The sequence below is a fragment of the Caretta caretta genome, chromosome 24 (assembly GCF_965140235.1).
Source record: "Caretta caretta isolate rCarCar2 chromosome 24, rCarCar1.hap1, whole genome shotgun sequence".
Lineage (NCBI taxonomy): Eukaryota > Metazoa > Chordata > Testudines > Cheloniidae > Caretta > Caretta caretta.
In genome coordinates this window covers 15,512,849-15,523,442 of record NC_134229.1, presented here as the reverse complement: position 1 = coordinate 15,523,442, position 10,594 = coordinate 15,512,849, and positions in this window count along the sequence as shown.

The window sequence follows — 10,594 nt, the reverse complement described above, 5'->3', positions numbered from 1 at the left end:
CTGCCCTAAGCCCCAGTGTAGACAGCGCTAGGTCGACGGAAGAATTCTTCCATCAACTTAGTAACCGCATCTCGGGCCAGTGGATTACTACGCCAACAAGAGAACCCCTCCTGTGAGCATAGGTAGCATCTATACTGAAACACTCCAGTTTTAAGAGTAACTTAGGTGCCAGCTCGGTGGGCGCTTCAGGGCTCAAGCACCCACATAAAAAAATAGGGGATGCTGAGCACCCACCAGCCATGGTGGTTCTGCCCCGGAGCTGGTCAAGGATCAGCTGTTGGGCGGAGCCCCACGGGAGGTGCTCAGAGGAGGGGAAAGAGCGGAGGGAGTGGCAGGTGAGTGGGGAGAGCCTCAGGGGAGGAGGCAGGGCAGGAAAAGGCAGAGTAAGGGCAGGGTCTTGGGGAAGAGGCGGGGGTGGAGCACACACTGGGAAAATAAAGACAGTGCCTGTGGAGGGTAGACATACCCTACGCAACTGCCATTGGCTGCCTGTGTAAACCTGGCTGATGCACTGGGGACGGAAGCCGGGGCCTTCAAAGCTAAAAGCAGGAGCTGCCACAGTCTGGACTACAAAATCAGCACTTTGTCAGTGGGGGCCGTAACAGCTGCATGTCTTTTGTGCATTGGCACAGACGGAAACCCATAAAACACACTGATCAGTAGGTTACAGATGTAAGCAGGGTCTGAATGAGCTCTCCACTGGCAGCTAGTCTGGAAGAGGAAGAGACTTCAGGAGCAAACTGTATTTACATGAACACACCTATTCTTCCTAGGTATCCAGCAGACAGGAGTTGTGTAGCTCCAAGTGATCAGTGTTGGCTGGTGTTCGGTTACAAATCACTTCAGTACTGAATGCAGGGCAGTGACATGCTGTTATCAATGTTGTTTTTATCATATGAATAAAGGGGAGCAGAACTGTGCTTAACCTGTCTCAAATGAGGGGGTCACCCTCAGCTGAAAGGACCTCGTTAAGCCAGGGGCTCGAATGCCAGAAAGTAAGAGGGGGTTGGGGACAGGTGTCTTTGCCAGGATGTGGGACTCTTGGTTCTCTGGTTTCATTTAACCTATTCCTCCCCACTGTTCAAAAACAGAGCTAAATAGGGTCCATAAGGAGCCTTTATTATTTTAAAGTGCTCAGTCAGAGCTGAAATCACTTGACAGGGGCAGTGTTTCTGCCCAGCCTGAAAAGAGCTGAAAATCACTAAGAAACTGACCTGCAGAGGTCACAACAGAGAGCCAGATGGCACCAGAAGGTGACTGACAGTCAGCCGGTGAATGAGCAGCAGGTGAGGCTGCCAGTGGAGAGAAACGAGGGGCTGGCGGGGCGGAGAGGAACTGCAGCTGGCAGGGCGGCCAGCCAGAGCAAGTGCTCAGCTGCTGGAGCGAGAATGGTGCCTTCTTCCCCAGCTGGGCGGTGAACTCTCACAGATGCACCTCTGAACCGAGGGGTCTCACTGGCCAAGGACAACCACTGTGAGTGGGGTCTGGTGAGGGAGCAGAGGGGGGCACAGTAAAGGAATTTTTGGCTGTAGAACTCAAGAACATGAGGAGAAAGACACTGCCCCACACACCCTGGGGTGGGCATCCTAGGTTCCCCAGGGGAAGGAGACCAAAGCCCTGAGATAAGTGGGGAAGTGGGATACCAGGAGGAAGCACGAGCAGGAGAGCGCAGGAGGGGAGGGCTCCTGCCTCACACTAAGAAAGCAGGACGATCAGCGAGTTATCTCAAGTGCCTATACACAAATGCACGAAGCCTGGGAAACAAGCAGGAAGAACTGGAAGTCCTGGCACAGTCAAGGAATTATGATGTGTTTGGAATAACAGAGACTTGGTGGGATAACTCACATGACTGGAGCACTGTCATGGATGGATATAAACTGTTCAGGAAGGACAGGCAGGGCAGAAAAGGTGGGGGAGTTGCCTTGTATGTAAGGGAGCAGTATGACTGCTCAGAGCTCTGGTATGAAACTGCAGAAAAACCTGAGAGTCTCTGGATTAAGTTTAGAAGTGTGAGCAACAAGGGTGATACCATGGTGGGAGCCTGCTATAGACCACCAGACCAGAGGGATGAGGTGGACGAGACTTTCTTCCGGCAACTCACAGAAGTTACTAGATCGCAGGCCCTGGTTCTAATGGGAGACTTCAATCACCCTGATATCTGCTGGGAGAGCAGTACAGCGGTGCATAGACAATCCAGGAAGTTTTTGGAAAGTGTAGGGGACAATTTCCTGGTGCAAGTGCTGGAGGAACCACCTAGGGGCAGAGCTCTTCTTGACTTGCTGCTCACAAACTGGGAAGAATTAGCAGGGGAAGCAAAAGTGGGTGGGAATCTGGGAGGCAGTAACCATGAGATGGTCGAGTTCAGGATCCTGACACAAGGAGGAAAGGAGAGCAGCAGAATATGGACCCTGGACTTCAGAAAAGCAGACTTTGACAACCTCAGAGAACTGATGGGCAGGATCTCCTGGGAAAATAACATGAAGGGGAAAGGAGTCCAGGAGAGCTGGCTGTATTTTAAAGAATCCTTATTGAGGCTGCAGGAACAAACCATCCTGATGTGTAGAAAGAATAGTAAATATGGCAGGTGACCAGCTTGGCTTAACAGTGAAATCCTTGCTGAGCTTAAACACAAAAAAGAAGCTTACAAGAAGTGGAAGATTGGACAAATGACCAGGGAAGAGTATAAAAATATTGCTCGGGCATGCGGGAGTGAAATCAGGAAGGCCAAATCACACCTGGAGTTGCAGCTAGCAAGAGATGTTAAGAGTAACAAGAAGGGTTTCTTCAGGTATGTTAGCAACAAGAAGAAAGTGAAGGAAAGTGTGGGCCCCTTACTGAATGAGGGAGGCAACCTAGTGACAGAGGATGTGGAAAAAACTAATGTACTCAATGCTTTTTTTGCCTCTGTCTTCACAAACAAGGTCAGCTCCCAGACTACTGCACTGGGCAGCACAGCATGGGGAGGAGGTGACCAGCCCTCTGTGGAGAAAGAAGTGGTTAGGGACTATTTAGAAAAGCTGGACGAGCACAAGTCCATGGGGCCGGATGTGCTGCATCCGAGAGTGCTAAAGGAGTTGGTGGATGTTATTGCAGAGCCATTGGCCATTATCTTTGAAAACTCATGGCAATCGGGGGAGGTCCCGGATGACTGAAAAAGGCTAATGTAGTGCCCATCTTTAAAAAAGGGAAGATGAAGGATCTTCAGGCCAGTCAGCCTCACCTCAGTCCCTGGGAAAATCATGGAGCAGGGCCTCAATGAATCAATTCTGAAGCGCTTAGAGGAGAGGAAAGTGATCAGGAACAGTCAGCATGGATTCACCAAGGGCAAGTCATGCCTGACTAACCTAATTGTCTTCTATGACAAGATGGCTCTGTGGATGAGGGGAAAGCAGTGGACGTGTTATTCCTTGACTTTAGCAAAGCTTTTGACACGGTCTCCCACAGTATTCTTGCCAGCAAGTTAAAGAAGTATGGGCTAGATGAATGGACTATAAGATGGATAGAAAGCTGGCTAGATCATTGGGCTCAATGCTTAGTGATCAATGGCTCCATGTCTAGTTGGCATGTCTAGTCTGGTATCAAGCGGAGTGCCCCAAGGGTCAGTCCTGGGGCCAGTTTTGTTCAATATCTTCATTAATGATCTGGAGATTGGCGTTGATTGCACCCTCAGCAAGTTTGCAGATGACACTAAACTGGGAGGAGAGGTAGATACGCTGGAGGGTAGGGATAGGATACAGAGAGACCTAGACAAATTAGAGGATTGGGCCAAAAGAAATCTGATGAGGTTCAACAAGGACAAGTGCAGAGTCCTGCACTTAGGACGGAAGAATCCCATGCACCGCTACAGACTAGGGACCGAATGGCTCTGCAGCAGTTCTGCAGAAAAGGACCTAGGGGTTACAGTGGACAAGAAGCTGGATATGAGTCAGCAGTGTGCCCTTGTTGCCAAGAAGGCCAATGGCATTTGCGGCTGTATATGTAGGGGCATTGCCAGCAGATCGAGGGACGTGATCATTCCCCTCTATTTGGCATTGGTGACAGGGCCGCCAGGGGGGTGGGGGGGGCAAGTGGGGCAATTTGCCCCAGGCCCAAGGCCCCACAGACAGGGCAGGGGCAATTTCGGCTGCAATTCAGCAGCTGGTCTTTCAGTCCCTCTCTTCCTCAGCGGCGGCTCAATCGCTCCACTTCAGTCTTCTGCAGTGATTCGGCGGCAGGTCATAGAGTCATAGAATCATAGAATATCAGGGTTGGAAGGGACCCCAGAAGGTCATCTAGTCCAACCCCCTGCTCGAAGCAGGGTCCTCCTGCCCTCTTCTGTCTTCGGCGGCACGACTTGGGTTTTCCTTTTTTTTTTTCTTCGCCAGTTCGGGCAGCAAAACTAACTTTTTTTCGTGGAAGGGGCCCCCCGAAATTGCTTTGCCCCAGGCCCCCTGTATCCTCTGGGCAGCACTGATTGGTGAGGCTCCATCTGGAGTACGGTGTCCAGTTTGGGGCCCCACACTACAAGAAGGATGTAGAAAAATTGGAGAGAGTCCAGCGGAGGGCAACAAAAATTATTAGGGGGCTGGAGCACATGACTTATGAGGGGAGGCTGAGGGAACTGGGATTACTTAGTCTGTAGAAAAGAGTGAGGGGGGATTTGATAGCTGCTTTCAACTACCTGGAAGGGGGGTTCCAAAGAGGATGGCTTTAGACTGTTCTCAGTGGTACCAGATGACAGAACAAGGAGTAATGGTCTCAAGTTGCAGTGGGGGAGGTTTAGGTTGGATATTAGGAAAAACTTTTTCACTAGGAGGGTGGTGAAACACTGGAATGCGTTACCTAAGGAGGTGGTGGAATCTCCTTCCTTAGAGGTTTTAAAGGCCCGGCTTGACAAAGCCCTGGCTGGGATGATTTAGTTGAGGTTGGTCCTGCTTTGAGCAGGGGGTGGGACTAGGTGACCTCCTGAGGTGCCTTCCAACCCTGATCTTTTATGATTCTATGATCCTGCTCCCAGTTTTATGGTTATGAATCCTGCTTGTGGCATTCTCCCTAATTAATCTCAGGTGACTCCCCTCCTTTCATTAAAAGTTTCTTTTCCACACTCAGGGCATGGCTACACTTGCAACTGTAGAGCGCTTTGAGTTAACCCCGCCTTCGGAGAGCGCAGTAGGGAAAGCGCTGCAGTCTGTCCACACTGACAGGAATAAGCACACTGGCGTGGCCACATTTGCAGCACTTGCAGCGGCATTGGGAGCGGTGCATTATGGGCAGCTATCCCAGCATGCAATTGACTGCAACGTGCTTTTCAAATGGGGGGGGTGGAGTGTGATAGGGAGTGTGTTGTGTGTATGTGGGGAGAGAGAGAGTGGGTTTTGGGGGGGCTGGGAGTTTGTCAGCACGCTGTCTTGTAAGTTCAGACAGCAGCAGACCCCCCCTTCTCGCCCCCACCACCTCTCTCTCTCCCACACAGCATTCCACAGTAACGGCTTGCTTTGTCTCCGAGCCGGCTCTCAGAAACGGAGCTTTCAAAGGGCGCAGCAAACGTTATTCCATCAAACCCCTCGATATTGAACCCGGCCCTGGTTGCTGCTGGCTTCACCTGGCAGAAGGGTTGCCTTCATTTGATTGCACAAGTGTCTGTGAGCCGAAATCAGGGCCCCGTCATGCCGGCTGCTACCCAGACACACAGGCAGTCCTTGCCCCAGCTGAGATCAAGGCCCCGTCATGACAGACACTGCACAGACACACAGCAAGAGATAGGCCCTGGATGCATTTACAGGCCCAAGAGATAAGACAGACAAAGAAAGGATGATTGAAGTGGGAACTGAAGCACATATAGAAGTGGGGAGTTTGGGACAGAGGGAGGAATTGAACCCAGAACTTTTCAGTATCAATGCAGGTCCTTAAACACAAGGCCGTCCTGTCCCCCTGTGTTAGTCCTTATCAGGGAGGCATGAATGTGGCAGCTCAGAGAACAAGGGAAATGAAGCAGATTCTCTACCAACAGGAGACTTTGAATTGAGATTGGGAGATTCCCTCCAAAATCTCCATTTTAGCTCGACCCCCCCCAGATATGGGCTGTGGGCAGAGATCCATAGTGGAGGTTCTCCAGCCTGTGCTACACAGGTGGGTCAGGCTGGATGGACAGCATGGACCTCGCTGGCCTTAGATCTATGGATCTATGAGTGCCCAAAGTTCAGTGCAGACAGGACACGACAGCTAGATGGAGAGGCCGCAGGAAGATCTGGTGGGGAGCGGGTGGTTGCCGTTGGACAGAGCTGGGCTGTCACTCGTGAGCTGCAAGGACATTTGCACAGGTCAGGGTGGGGAGGCACAGGCAGTCCCCACCCTAGGTCTCCCTCGGAGGTGGTGGATGGATTCAGGCCATTCCTTGAATGCTGTCCTCCGTGACAGCCAGGAAAGTCCTTTGGGATGCATCAAGATGGGAGGGAATTATCCCAGGCTCCGCCCATCACCCGGCTCCACCCACTCATGACATCAAGAGACCCCCCCCCACCCACCACAGATTGTGGAGGGTACCCATTGGCTGGGACATTCCCTAGAGCCACCCACAGGCCAACAAAAGGGGGACCCAGCTCACAGTGGGTTGCGGAAGACATCAATGGTTGGGATGTTCAAAGACGCCTTGTGGGGATGACCATGGAGCAGGTGAAACTCATGCTGTGCCAGGGGTCACAGTACAAGGGAGGGGCTTGTCACTGGTGGGGGAGGGGGCAGACAGAACTGATAATCTGCCCACTGTATGGGTGGGGCTTATTTAGTGGGCGGAGCTTGGAAGAGCCGCATGAACGATTTCTTCTCCCGTTTGTTCTCTTAAGTCCCTGAGCCAGGTCTTGGGCTGCCTGCTGGAAGCGCCTCTGCCAATCTCCCAGGCCTCGTTGAGGCCAATCCGGGGAAACAGAGCAAATTGGAGCCAGGGAAACTATTGTTTCGTTGTGCTCCTGTGACGTTCTACACCTTGGGGGAGTGTACTGTAACCCCCATATGCCTCATTTTCATAGAATCATGATCTTACATATAAAGCACGCCTTGTAAGGTATCAGGGGAAAGGCTATGATCTGCTGAAAGTCATTTCTCTGTCCATATATGTCTATCATTAATGCATATGAAGTTATGAGAATTGTGTTGTATGGTGGTCCCTAAAGCATGCTGTAAATTGGGGAATCAGCCAGATATTAGCTCTCCAGAGACAACAGCCAGGAAAGTAACCAACGCCCGGGCAGGCTGTCAAACAACCCATCAACAGCCATTGTCCAACAAGGGAGCTACAATGTAATGACTCACCTGCATGAGGCCCCACCAGAATAATTGCTCAACCTTGCTTGGAGAGACTAAGCAATGCCCCCCCAGACATGCCTGGACTTGTGCCCCCCAAGCACATGGACTGAGGGTATAAAACAGACAAAATGGAAAGACGCTGGGCCCTTCTGCTGCCCCCACCTATGCTGCAAGCAACCAAGACACTGAGAAGAAGACAAGACTCCAACAGAGGAGATTGGCCCAGGTTTAAGGAACAAACCTGTATATTAAGGACTGCAATACCAGTGGGGTGAGAAAAGCTGCTTAATTTAGTTGCTGCCCAGTCTAATGGGGTTGAGAGTTTAGACTACGTGCTTATATTTTATTTTATTTTGGTAACCACTCTGACTTGTTACGTTTTGACTTATAATCACTTAAAATCTATCTTTCACAGTTAATAAATCAGTTTATTCTATCTGAAGCAGTGCGTTTGGTTTGAAGCATGTTAGAGACTCCCCTTGGGATAACAAGCCTGGTACATATCAATTTCTTTGTTAAATTGATGAACTCATATAAGCTTGCAATGTCCAGTGGGCATAACTGGACACTGGAAGATGGAGGTTCCTAGGGTTGTGTGTGGGACTGGAGATATTGGCTAGTGTCATTTGGTTGCACAATCCAAGGAGCAGCTCACATGCCAGAGGCTGTGCGTGAACAACCCAGGAGTGGGGGTTCTCACAGCAGAGCAGGGTAAGGCTGGCTCCCAGAGTCAAGGATTGGAGTGACCTAGCAGATCACTGGTCCGGATAACACCAGAGAGGGGAACATCACAGCTCCCCAGTTTGAGTCCACCCATTGTCTCCATTCTTGCATTCTGCTTTCAAACTCCTTGGGGTAACATGGCCAGAGGTTGCTTGGGGCCAGCTGGGTGGGTATCCACCCACCAGTGTCCCAAAGAGGGTCATGCGTGATCTCTGCTGAAAGCTGGTTTTCATGATCACTGCAACACTTGTGCAAGGTGCGTAGGTGCAGCATTATCGCCAGCCCCTGAAAGTGATGGCTGGAAGGTTGGTAAGTTCAGACGGGTGATCCACATGTTCTGTTCACTTGGGGGAGGTGGGAGGAGGCTCTTGCACTGGCTGTGCATTGTGTGTCTTCCAAAGTATGGCCATCAGCACATGAAGTCGCCAGTAATCGAGTCTGAAAAGTGGACAAGAGATCGCAAAACCTACGGACCTACTATGTTTTGCACAGCAGGCTGGGGGATGGTTTATGCCTAAAATCAGTGAATAGGGCTGGTATATCGGGGATCGCAGGGGTACACCCCATTCATTATCCTTCACCCAGGAGACAAGTGGCCAGCTGGCTTGTCTTAGGAACGGAGCGGTGCGGCCAGTCCCAGTCTGATGCTGGGAGAGACACATCGGGTGAGCTGACCTGGACGAGCTGGGGGACTGTCCTGCTGTTGGTTAAGCGCGTGATGGTTCTATTTTATCTGCCAGCCTTTGTCTCCACTCATTCTACTTGCTGTTTCTCGATGCCACTTGTCTTTGTGAAATCAGCGTCTTCGTGCTCCAGCTCTAGCCAGACCAATGTGCTCTGGGCTGAGCCGAGCAATGATGTGGGGTGGAACTGGGAGGCACTGCCTAGTAAAGGTACCTGCCTGATCCCCATGGCTGGGGCATCTGCTGCCTCAGTCTTTAATGTCTGTATCCTCACAACCTGCGAGGTAGGGCAGACCTAGTATCACCATTGTTCATATGGGGAAACCAAGGCACAGGGCGACGGGCTTCCCCCCACGCTAGCCTGGAAAGTGTTTCTGAGGCACAGAAGGGACCGATTAACCTGAGGGACGGGGGGGCACTGGAACAGGGGTCCATGGATGCATTACTTTTTACTGGTCATAAAGGCGAGCAACGGTGGGGGAGGGGCAGAGAGGAGTGACTGGGGGGCAGGGTCTCAGGGGAGGGGGCAGTGTGAGGGCGGGGGCTCGGGGGAAAGGAGCGGTGCAGGGGTGGGGCCACAGTTCGGGGGCCAGTGGCCCCCACCCCACACTTTTAGGGAGCTTCCAATGCCCCTGGAGGAGTAGGTTTGATGAGCCACCATCGCTGGAGAATGGAGCACGGCTGGACAGGAGCAGGCAGGGCTGGCATAACAAGGCTGCAGTGTAGAAGCTGGGCAGGCAGTCTCTGGGCTCTGGGAGGGGAAAGGAGACAACCCAGGGGGCAAGGAGAAGCCCGGAGGGAAAGGTGCACCCAGATCGGTGCTGGAGACGGAAAAGGATCCGGAAAGAGAAGCAAAGTTTGGGACAGTGCAGACCCAGGCCGCTAATTCGAGGGTCCCTGAGCTGCAACCCAGAGTTACAGGTGGGCCCTGGTTCCTCTACCAGCCCCTGGGGGTGTGGCACAGTCCAGGCAGTGAACTGGGAGTTTGTACAGAGACCTTTGAGACCCCAGGAGGGGCAAAATGCCAGCGACCTGGCTGGAGGGCCAAGCCGTATAGCAGCACAAACAAAGAGAGCCCCTCCCTCGCCCGAGTCCTGGAACGTGAGGGGCCGCGGCACGGACCCAAGGTGGAGCGGGGAGCCCAATTAGGCCGAGCTACTTGGATATCCCCAGATCCAGCCGCAAGGAGGAGCCCACCATGGAGAGGAAGCCATTTGCCCACGGTCAGATGGGAATTCTGTAGCAGAGGAGGGACAGTTGCAAGCTAACCCACTAATCCTTCCACCCCTTGAAGAGCCATGCGGACAATTCAAGGTTAGACAACCTGCCACCCAGTGAGAGGCTTGGTCTGTTCCGCTCCAGTCAGAGCAGGTTCAGGGGTGACGTGCTCCCCGTCTATCAATATCTACCAAGGAACCCAATATTTCACAATGGGCTCTTTGAGCTCGCAGCGGAGGGTCTAACCCAATCTAGCGGCTGGGAGTTGAAGCCAGACAAATTCAGACCGGACAGAAGGTTCAACTGTCTGTCAGTGAGAGTCCAGAACCCTGGGAGCAATTCCCCATGGGGCTCGATCTTGGACAATGTTTGAATCACGGCTGGATGTTTCTCTAAAAGATCGACTCTGGGCAGTATCTGGGGGCATTTGTGACACCCGAGGTCAGGCCTCAGAGCCTCTGAAGTGCTAAACAACAACAATTTGCACAAAAACCCTTATTTTTGTTCCACTTTTCACTTCCCATCCCTCCCCCCCAACACATTCCAAAATGAAACATTTTGCAGAAGACAAAATCCATTCTTTTCATTTGCTACGAGCAAAGGAAATGAATTACCCAGGAAAGACTTTTCTGTAGTGTCTGGCTAGTGAATCTTGCCCACATGCTCAGGGTTTAGCTGATCGCCATATT